Source organism: Gorilla gorilla, chromosome 2 (assembly GCF_029281585.2).
Source record: "Gorilla gorilla gorilla isolate KB3781 chromosome 2, NHGRI_mGorGor1-v2.1_pri, whole genome shotgun sequence".
Classification (NCBI taxonomy): domain Eukaryota; kingdom Metazoa; phylum Chordata; class Mammalia; order Primates; family Hominidae; genus Gorilla; species Gorilla gorilla.
This window is the reverse complement of record NC_086017.1, coordinates 5788250-5801094: the sequence shown is the minus strand read 5'-3', so window position 1 is coordinate 5801094 and position 12845 is coordinate 5788250.

Below are 12845 nucleotides of genomic sequence, written 5' to 3'. Positions count from 1 at the left end.
TTTCCATGTTCATACAGATGGCGGTGTAGATATTTCAAAGTTTATAGAGATAGCGCTGTAGTTATTTCCATATTTATAGAGAAATCTGTGTAGATATTTCCATGTATATTCAGATAGCTGTGTAGATATTTCCATGTTCATGCAGATAGCGGTGTAGATATTTCCATGTTCATACAGATGCCAGTGCACATATATCCATGTTCATACAGATGGGGGTGTAGATATTTCCATGTTCATACAGATGGCGGTGTAGATATTTCCATGTTCAAACAAATGGCTGTGTAGATATATACATGTTCATAGAGATGGCGGTGTAGATATTTCCATGTTCATACAAATGGCGGTGTAGATATTTCCATGTTCATAGAGATGGCAGTGTAGATATTTCCATGTTTATACAGATTGCGGTGTAGTTATTTCCATGTTTATAGAGATAGCTGTGTAGATATTTCCATTGATATACAGATAGCTGTGTAGATATTTGCATGTTCATACAGATAGCGGTGCAGATATTTCCATGTTCATACAGATAGCGGTGTAGATATTTCCATGTTCATACAGATAACGGTGTAGATATTTCCATGTTCATACAGATAGCGGTGTAGATATTTCCATGTTCATACAGTTAGTAGTGTAGATATTTCCATGTTCACACAGACAGCGGTGTAGATATTTACATGTTCATACAGCTGGCGGTATAGATATTTTCATGTTCGTACAGATGGCGGTGTTTATATTTCCATGTTCATAGAGATGGCGGTGTAGATATTTCCATGTTTATACAGATAGCGGTGAAGTTATTTCCATGTTTATAGAGATAGCAGTGTAGAAATTTCCATTGATTTAGAGATTTCGGTGTAGATATTTACATGTTCATTCGGATGGCGGTGTAGATATTTCCATGTTCATACAGATGGCGGTGTAGATATTTCCATGTTCATACAGATAGCGGTGTAGATATTTCCATGTTCATACCAATAGCGGTGTAGATATTTCCATGTTCAGTTAGCGGTGTAGATATTTCCATGTTCATACAGATGGCGGTGTAGATATTTACATGTTCATACAGATGGCGTGGTAGATATTTCCATGTTCATACGGATGGAAGTGTAGATATTTCCATGTTCATACAGGTGGCGGTGTAGATATTTCCCTGTTTATACAGATAGCAGTGTAGTTATTTCCATGTTTATAGAGATAGCAGTGTAGGTATTTCCATTGATATACAGAAGGCTGTGTAGATATTTCCATGTTCATACATATAGCGGTGGAGATATTTCCATGTTCAAACAGATAACGGTGTAGATATTTCCATGTTCATACCGATGGCAGTGTAGATATTTCCATGTTTATAGGGATGGCGGTGTAGATATTTTCATGCTTACACAGATGGCGGTGTAGATATTTCCATGTTTACACAGATAGCGGTGTAGGCATTTCCATGTTTACACAGATGGCGGTGTGGATATTTCCATGCTTATGCAGATAGCAGTGTAGATATTTCCATGTTTATACAGATAGCGATGCGGATATTTCCATGTTTATACAGATAGTTGGGCAGATATTCCCATGTTTATAAAGATAGCGGTGTAGATATTTCCATCTTAATACAGATGGCGGTGTAGATATGTCCATGTTCGTACAGATGGCGGTGTAGATATTTCCATGTTCATACAGATGGCGGTGTAGATATTTCGAAGTTTATAGAGATAGCTCTGTAGATATTTCCACACTTATTGAGAAATCTGTGTAGATATTTCCATGTATATTCAGATAGCTGTGTAGATATCCATGTTCATGCAGATAGCGGTGTAGATATTTCCATGGACATCCAGATGCCGGTGTACATATATCCATGTTCATACAGATGGCGATGAAGATATTTCCATGTTCATACAGATAGCGGTGTAGATATTTCCATGTTCATACAAATGGCGGTGTAGATATTTCCCTGTTCATAGAGATGGCGGTGTAGATATTTCCATGTTCATACAAATAGCGGTGTAGATATTTCCATGTTCATAGAGATGGCGGTGTAGATATTTCCATGTTTATACAGATAGCAGCGTAGTTATTTCCATGTTTATAGAGATAGCAGTGTAGATATTTCCATTGATATACAGATTGCAGTGTAGATATTTGCATGTTCATACAGATAGCGGTGTAGATATTTCCATGTTCATACAGATAGCCGTGTAGATATTTCCATGTTCAGATAGCGGTGTAGATATTTCCATGTTCGTACGGATGGCAGTGTAGATATTTCCATGTTCATACAGGTGGCGGTGTAGATATTTCCATGTTTATACAGATAGCGGTGAAGATATTTCCATGTTTATAGAGATAGTGGTGTAGATAATTTCAATTTTATACAGAGAGCAGTGTAGATATTTCCAAGTTCATAAAGATAGCGGTGTAGATATTTCCACGTTTATAGAGATAGCGGTGTAGATATTTCCATGTTCATACAGATGGCGGTGTAGATATTTCCATGTTTATGGGGATGGCGGTGTAGATATTTTCATGTTTAAACAGATGGCGGTGTAGATATTTCCATGTTTACACAGATACCGGTGTAGACATTTCCATGTTTACACAGATAGCGGCGTGGATATTTCCATGTTTTTGCAGATAGAAGTGTAGATATTTCCATGTTTATACAGATAGCGGTGCGGATATTTCCATGTTTATACAGATAGTTGGGCAGATATTTCCATGTTTATACAGATAGCGGTGTAGATATTTCCATCTTAATACAGATGGCGGTGTAGATATGTCCATGTTTGTACAGATGGCGGTGTAGATATTTCCATGTTCATACAGATGGCGGTGTAGATATTTCGAAGTTTATAGAGATAGCGCAGTAGTTATTTCCATATTTATAGAGAAATCTGTGTAGATATTTCCATGTATATTCAGATAGCTGTGTAGATATTTCCATGTTCATGCATATAGCGGTGTAGATATTTCCATGTTCATACAAATGGCGGTAAAGATATTTCCATGTTCATAGAGATGGCGGAGTAGATATTTCCATGTTTATACAGAAAGCGGTGTAGTTATTTCCATGTTTATAGAGATAGCAGTGTAGAAATTTCCATTGATATAGAGATGGCGGTGTAGATATTTCCATTGATATACAGATAGCTGTGTAGATATTTGCCTGTTCATACAGATAGCGGTGTAGATATTTCCATGTTCGTACAGATGGCGTTGTAGATATTTCCATGTTCATACAGATAGCGGTGCAGATATTTCCATGTTCATACAGTTAGCGGTGTAGATATTTCCATGTTCATACAGATGGCGGTGTAGATATTTACATGTTCATACAGCTGGCGGTATAGATATTTCCATGTTCGTACAGATGGCGGTGTAGATATTTCCATGTTCTTAGAGATGGCTTTGTAGATATTTCCATGTTTATGCAGATAGCGGTATAGATATTTCCATTTTTTTACAGATGATGGTGTAGATATTCCTATGTTTTTAGAGATGGCGGTCTAGATATTTCCATGTTTACAGAGATAGTGGAGTAGTTATTTCCAAGTTTATAGAGACTGCGTTGTTGATATTTCCATGTTTATACAGATAGCGGTGAAGATATTTCTATGTTTATACAGATAGCGGTGTAGATATTTCCATGTTTATACAGATAGCAGTGTAGATATTTCCATGTTTATAGAGATAGTGGTGTAGATAATTTCAATTTTATACAGAGAGCAGTGTAGATATTTCCAAGTTCATTCAGATAGCGGTGTAGATATTTCCACGTTTATAGAGATGGCGGTGTAGATATTTCCATGTTCATACAGATGGCGGTGTAGATATTTCCATGTTTATAGGGATGGCGGTGTAGATATTTTCATGCTTACACAGATGGCGGTGTAGATATTTCCATGTTTACACAGATAGCGTTGTAGACATTTCCATGTTCATACAGTTAACGGTGTAGATATTTCCATGTTCATACAGATGGCGGTGTAGGTATTTACATGTTCATACACATGGCGGTGTAGATATTTCCTTGTTCGTACGGATGGCAGTGTAGATATTTCCATGTTCATACAGGTGGCGGTGTAGATATTTCCATGTTCATTCAGATAGCGGTGCAGATATTTCCATGTTCATACAGTTAGCGGTGTAGATATTTCCATGTTCATACAGATGGCGGTGTAGATATTTACATGTTCATACAGCTGGCGGTATAGATATTTCCATGTTCGTACAGATGGCGGTGTATATATTTCCATGTTCTTAGAGATGGCTTTGTAGATATTTCCATGTTTATTCAGATAGCGGTATAGATATTTACATTTTTTTACAGATGGTGGTGTAGATATTCCTATGTTTTTAGAGATGGCGGTCTAGATATTTCCATGTTTACAGAGATAGTGGAGTAGTTATTTCCAAGTTTATAGAGACTGCGTTGTTGATATTTCCATGTTTATACAGATAGCAGTGAAGATATTTCCATGTTTATGCAGATAGCGGTGTAGATATTTCCATGTTTATACAGATAGCAGTGTAGATATATCCATGTTTATAGAGAGAGTGGTGTAGATAATTTCAATTTTATACAGAGAGCAGTGTAGATATTTCCAAGTTCATACAGATAGCGGTGTAGATATTTCCACGTTTATAGAGATGGCGGTGTAGATATTTCCATGTTCATACAGATGGCGGTGTAGATATTTCCATGTTTATAGGGATGGCGGTGTAGATATTTTCATGCTTACACAGATGGCGGTGTAGATATTTCCATGTTCATACAGATAGCGGTGTAGACATTTCCATGTTCATACAGATAGCGGTGTAGGTATTTCCATGTTCATACAGTTAGCAGTGTAGATGTTTCCATGTTCATAAGATGGCGGTGTAGATATTTACATGTTCATACAGATGGCGGTGTAGATATTTCCATGTTCATACAGAGGGCGGTGTAGATATTTCCAAGTTCATACAGATAGCGGTGTAGTTATTTCCATGTTTATAGAGATAGCAGTGTAGATATTTCCATTGATATACAGATAGCTGTTTAGATATTTGCATGTTTGTACAGTTAGCCTTCTAGATATTTCCATGTTCATACAGATAGCGGTGTACATATTTCAATGTTCATACAGATAGCGGTGTAGATATTTCCATGTTCATACAGATAGCGGTGTAGATATTTCCATGTTCATACAGACGACGGTGTAGATATTTACATTTTCATACAGATGGCGCTGTAGATATTTCCATGTTCATACAGATGGCGGTGTAGATATTTCCATGTTCATACAGATAGCGGTGTAGACATTTCCAAGTTTACACAGATTGCGGTGTGGATATTTCCATGTTTTTGCAGACAGAAGTGTAGATATTTCCATGTTTATACAGATAGCGGTGCGGATATTTCCATGTTTATACAGATAGTTGGGGAGATATTTCCATGTTTATACAGATAGCGGTGTTGATATTTCCATCTTAATACAGATGGCGGTGTAGATATGTCCATGTTTGTACAGATGGCGGTGTAGATATTTCCATGTTCATACAGATAGCGGTGTAGACATTTCCAAGTTTACACAGATTGCGGTGTGGATATTTCCATGTTTTTGCAGACAGAAGTGTAGATATTTCCATGTTTATACAGATAGCGGTGCGGATATTTCCATGTTTATACAGATAGTTGGGGAGATATTTCCATGTTTATACAGATAGCGGTGTTGATATTTCCATCTTAATACAGATGGCGGTGTAGATATGTCCATGTTTGTACAGATGGCGGTGTAGATATTTCCATGTTCATACAGATGGCATTGTAGATATTTCGAAGTTTATAGAGATAGCGCTGTAGTTAATTCCATATTTATAGAGAAATCTGTGTAGATATTTCCATGTATATTCAGATAGCTGTGTAGATATTTCCATGTTCAAGCAGATAGCGGTGTAGATATTTCCATGTTCATCCAGATGCCGGTGCACATATATCCATGTTCATACAGATGGCGGTGAAGATATTTCCATGTTCATACAGATGGTGGTGTAGATATTTCCATGCTCATACAAATGGCGATGTAGATATTTCCATGTTCATAGAGATGGCGGTGTAGATATTTCCACGTTCATACAAATGGCGGTGTAGATATTTCCATGTTTATACAGATAGCAGTGTAGTTATTTCCATGTTTATAGAGATAGCAGTGTAGATATTTCCATTGATATACAGATAGCTGTTTAGATATTTGCATGTTCCTACAGATAGCAGTGTAGATATTTCCATTGATATACAGATAGCTGTTTAGATATTTCCATGTTCCTACAGATGGCGGTGTAGATATTTCCATGTTTACACAGATAGCGGTGTAGACATTTCCATGTTTACACAGATAGCGGTGTGGATATTTCCATGTTTTTGCAGATAGCAGTGTAGATATTTCCAAGTTTATACAGAGAGTGGTGCGGATATTTCCATGTTTATACAGACAGTTGGGCAGATATTTCCATGTTTATACAGATAGCGGTGTAGATATTTCCATCTTAATACAGATGGCGGTGTAGATATGTCCATGTTCGTACAGATGGCGGTGTAGATATTTCCATGTTCATACAGATGGCGGTGAAGATACTTCGAAGTTTATAGAGATAACGCTGTAGTTATTTCCATATTTATAGAGAAATCCGTGTAGATATTTCCATGTATATTCAGATAGCTGTGTAGATATTTCCATGTTCATCCAGATGCCGGTGCACATATATCCATGTTCATAAAGATGGCGGTGAAGATATTTCCATGTTCATACAGATGGCGGTGTAGATATTTCCATGTTCATACAAATGGCTGTGTAGATATTTACATGTTCATAGTGATGGCAGTGTAGATATTTCCATGTTCATACAATTGGCGGTGTAGATATTTCCATGTTCATAGAGATTGCGGTGTATATATTTCCATGTTTATACTGATAGCAGTGTAGTTATTTCCATGTTTATAGAGATAGCAGTGTAGATATTTCCATGTTTATAGAGATAGTGGTGTAGATAATTTCAATTTTATTCAGAGAGCATTGTAGATATTTCCAAGTTCATAAAGATAGCGGTGTAGATATTTCCACGTTTATAGAGATGGCGGTGTAGATATTTCCATGTTCATACAGATGGCGGTGTAGATATTTCCATGTTTATGGGGATGGCGGTGTAGATATTTTCATGTTTACACAGATGGTGGTGTAGATATTTCCATGTTTACACAGATAGCGGTGTAGACATTTCCATGTTTACACAGATAGCGGTGTGGATATTTCCATGTTTTTGCTAATAGAAGTGTAGGTATTTCCATGTTTATACAGATAGCGGTGCGGATATTTCCAGGTTTATACAGATAGTTGGGCAGATATTTCCATGTTTATACAGATAGCGGTGTAGATATTTCCATCTTAATGCAGATGGCGGTGTAGATATGTCCATGTTTGTACAGATGGCGGTTTAGATATTTCCATGTTCATACAGATGGCGGTGTAGATATTTCAAAGTTTATAGAGATAGCGCGGTAGTTATTTCCATATTTATAGAGAAATCTGTGTAGATATTTCCATGTATATTCAGATAGCTGTGTAGATATTTCCATGTTCATGCAGATAGCGGTGTAGATATTTCCATGTTCATCCAGATGCCAGTGCACATATATCCATGTTCATACAGATGGGGGTGTAGATATTTCCATGTTCATACAGATGGCGGTGTAGATATTTCCATGTTCAAACAAATGGCTGTGTAGATATTTACATGTTCATAGAGATGGCGGTGTAGATATTTCCATGTTCATACAAATGGCGGTGTAGGTATTTCCATGTTCATAGAGATGGCAGTGTAGATATTTCCATGTTTATACAGATTGCGGTGTAGTTATTTCCATGTTTATAGAGATAGCTGTGTAGATATTTCCATTGATATACAGATAGCTGTGTAGATATTTGCATGTTCATACAGATAGCGGTGCAGATATTTCCATGTTCATACAGATAGCGGTGTAGATATTTCCATGTTCATACAGATAACGGTGTAGATATTTCCATGTTCATACAGATAGCGGTGTAGATATTTCCATGTTCATACAGTTAGTAGTGTAGATATTTCCATGTTCACACAGATAGCGGTGTAGATATTTACATGTTCATACAGCTGGCGGTATAGATATTTTCATGTTCGTAGAGATGGCGGTGTTGATATTTCCATGTTCATAGAGATGGCGGTGTAGATATTTCCATGTTTATACAGATAGCGGTGAAGTTATTTCCATGTTTATAGAGATAGCAGTGTAGAAATTTCCATTGATTTAGAGATGGCGGTGTAGATATTTACATGTTCATTCGGATGGCGGTGTAGATATTTCCATGTTCATACAGATGGCGGTGTAGATATTTCCATGTTCATACAGATAGCGGTGTAGATATTTCCATGTTCATACCAATAGCGGTGTAGATATTTCCATGTTCAGTTAGCGGTGTAGATATTTCCATGTTCATACAGATGGCGGTGTAGATATTTACATGTTCATACAGATGTCGTGGTAGATATTTCCATGTTCATACGGATGGAAGTGTAGATATTTCCATGTTCATACAGGTGGCGGTGTAGATATTTCCCTGTTTATACAGATAGCAGTGTAGTTATTTCCATGTTTATAGAGATAGCAGTGTAGGTATTTCCATTGATATACAGAAGGCTGTGTAGATATTTCCATGTTCATACATATAGTGGTGGAGATATTTCCATGTTCAAACAGATAACGGTGTAGATATTTCCATGTTCATACAGATGGCAGTGTAGATATTTCCATGTTTATAGGGATGGCGGTGTAGATATTTTCATGCTTACACAGATGGCGGTGTAGATATTTCCATGTTTACACAGATAGCGGTGTAGGCATTTCCATGTTTACACAGATGGCGGTGTGGATATTTCCATGCTTATGCAGATAGCAGTGTAGATATTTCCATGTTTATACAGATAGCGATGCGGATATTTCCATGTTTATACAGATAGTTGGGCAGATATTCCCATGTTTATAAAGATAGCGGTGTAGATATTTCCATCTTAATACAGATGGCGGTGTAGATATGTCCATGTTCCTACAGATGGCGGTGTAGATATTTCCATGTTCATACAGATGGCGGTGTAGATATTTCCATGTTCATACAGATAGCGGTGTAGATATTTCCATGTTCATACCAATAGCGGTGTAGATATTTCCATGTTCAGTTAGCGGTGTAGATATTTCCATGTTCATACAGATGGCGGTGTAGATATTTACATGTTCATACAGATGGCGTGGTAGATATTTCCATGTTCATACGGATGGAAGTGTAGATATTTCCATGTTCATACAGGTGGCGGTGTAGATATTTCCCTGTTTATACAGATAGCAGTGTAGTTATTTCCATGTTTATAGAGATAGCAGTGTAGGTATTTCCATTGATATACAGAAGGCTGTGTAGATATTTCCATGTTCATACATATAGCGGTGGAGATATTTCCATGTTCAAACAGATAACGGTGTAGATATTTCCATGTTCATACAGATGGCAGTGTAGATATTTCCATGTTTATAGAGATGGCGGTGTAGATATTTTCATGCTTACACAGATGGCGGTGTAGATATTTCCATGTTTACACAGATAGCGGTGTAGGCATTTCCATGTTTACACAGATGGCGGTGTGGATATTTCCATGCTTATGCAGATAGCAGTGTAGATATTTCCATGTTTATACAGATAGCGATGCGGATATTTCCATGTTTATACAGATAGTTGGGCAGATATTCCCATGTTTATAAAGATAGCGGTGTAGATATTTCCATCTTAATACAGATGGCGGTGTAGATATGTCCATGTTCCTACAGATGGCGGTGTAGATATTTCCATGTTCATACAGATGGCGGTGTAGATATTTCGAAGTTTATAGAGATAGCTCTGTAGATATTTCCACACTTATTGAGAAATCTGTGTAGATATTTCCATGTATATTCAGATAGCTGTGTAGATATCCATGTTCATGCAGATAGCGGTGTAGATATTTCCATGGACATCCAGATGCCGGTGTACATATATCCATGTTCATACAGATGGCGATGAAGATATTTCCATGTTCATACAGATAGCGGTGTAGATATTTCCATGTTCATACAAATGGCGGTGTAGATATTTCCCTGTTCATAGAGATGGCGGTGTAGATATTTCCATGTTCATACAAATAGCGGTGTAGATATTTCCATGTTCATAGAGATGGCGGTGTAGATATTTCCATGTTTATACAGATAGCAGCGTAGTTATTTCCATGTTTATAGAGATAGCAGTGTAGATATTTCCATTGATATACAGATTGCAGTGTAGATATTTGCATGTTCATACAGATAGCGGTGTGGGTATTTCCATGTTCATACAGATAGCGGTGTAGATATTTCCATGTTCATACAGATAGCGGTGTAGATATTTCCATGTTCATACAGATAGCAGTGTAGATATTTCCATTTTCATACAGATAGCGGTGTAGATATTTCCAAGTTCATACAGTTAGCGGTGTAGATATTTCCATGTTCATACAGATGGCGGTGTAGATATTTACATGTTCATACAGATGGCGGTGTAGATATTTCCATGTTCGTACGGATGGCAGTGTAGATATTTCCATGTTCATACAGGTGGCGGTGTAGATATTTCCATGTTTATACAGATAGCGGTGAAGATATTTCCATGTTTATAGAGATAGTGGTGTAGATAATTTCAATTTTATACAGAGAGCAGTGTAGATATTTCCAAGTTCATAAAGATAGCGGTGTAGATATTTCCACGTTTATAGAGATAGCGGTGTAGATATTTCCATGTTCATACAGATGGCGGTGTAGATATTTCCATGTTTATGGGGATGGCGGTGTAGATATTTTCATGTTTAAACAGATGGCGGTGTAGATATTTCCATGTTTACACAGATACCGGTGTAGACATTTCCATGTTTACACAGATAGCGGCGTGGATATTTCCATGTTTTTGCAGATAGAAGTGTAGATATTTCCATGTTTATACAGATAGCGGTGCGGATATTTCCATGTTTATACAGATAGTTGGGCAGATATTTCCATGTTTATACAGATAGCGGTGTAGATATTTCCATCTTAATACAGATGGCGGTGTAGATATGTCCATGTTTGTACAGATGGCGGTGTAGATATTTCCATGTTCATACAGATGGCGGTGTAGATATTTCGAAGTTTATAGAGATAGCGCAGTAGTTATTTCCATATTTATAGAGAAATCTGTGTAGATATTTCCATGTATATTCAGATAGCTGTGTAGATATTTCCATGTTCATGCAGATAGCGGTGTAGATATTTCCATGTTCATACAAATGGCGGTAAAGATATTTCCATGTTCATAGAGATGGCGGAGTAGATATTTCCATGTTTATACAGAAAGCGGTGTAGTTATTTCCATGTTTATAGAGATAGCAGTGTAGAAATTTCCATTGATATAGAGATGGCGGTGTAGATATTTCCATTGATATACAGATAGCTGTGTAGATATTTGCCTGTTCATACAGATAGCGGTGTAGATATTTCCATGTTCGTACAGATGGCGATGTAGATATTTCCATGTTCATACAGATAGCGGTGTAGGTATTTCCATGTTCATACAGATAGCGGTGCAGATATTTCCATGTTCATACAGTTAGCGGTGTAGATATTTCCATGTTCATACAGATGGCGGTGTAGATATTTACATGTTCATACAGCTGGCGGTATAGATATTTCCATGTTCGTACAGATGGCGGTGTAGATATTTCCATGTTCTTAGAGATGGCTTTGTAGATATTTCCATGTTTATACAGATAGCGGTATAGATATTTCCATTTTTTTACAGATGATGGTGTAGATATTCCTATGTTTTTAGAGATGGCGGTCTAGATATTTCCATGTTTACAGAGATATTGGAGTAGTTATTTCCAAGTTTATAGAGACTGCGTTGTTGATATTTCCATGTTTATACAGATAGCGGTGAAGATATTTCCATGTTTATACAGATAGCGGTGTAGATATTTCCATGTTTATACAGATAGCAGTGTAGATATTTCCATGTTTATAGAGATAGTGATGTAGATAATTTCAATTTTATACAGAGAGCAGTGTAGATATTTCCAAGTTCATTCAGATAGCGGTGTAGATATTTCCACGTTTATAGAGATGGCGGTGTAGATATTTCCATGTTCATACAGATGGCGGTGTACATATTTCAATGTTTATAGGGATGGCGGTGTAGATATTTTCATGCTTACACAGATGGCGGTGTAGATATTTCCATGTTTACACAGATAGCGGTGTAGACATTTCCATGTTCATACAGTTAACGGTGTAGATATTTCCATGTTCATACAGATGGCGGTGTAGATATTTACATGTTCATACACATGGCGGTGTAGATATTTCCTTGTTCGTACGGATGGCAGTGTATATATTTCCATGTTCATACAGGTGGCGGTGTAGATATTTCCATGTTCATACAGATAGCGGTGCAGATATTTCCATGTTCATACAGTTAGCGGTGTAGATATTTCCATGTTCATACAGATGGCGGTGTAGATATTTACATGTTCATACAGCTGGCGGTATAGATATTTCCATGTTCGTACAGATGGCGGTGTAGATATTTCCATGTTCTTAGAGATGGCTTTGTAGATATTTCCATGTTTATGCAGATAGCGGTATAGATATTTCCATTTTTTTACAGATGGTGGTGTAGATATTCCTATGTTTTTAGAGATGGCGGTCTAGATATTTCCATGTTTACAGAGATAGTGGAGTAGTTATT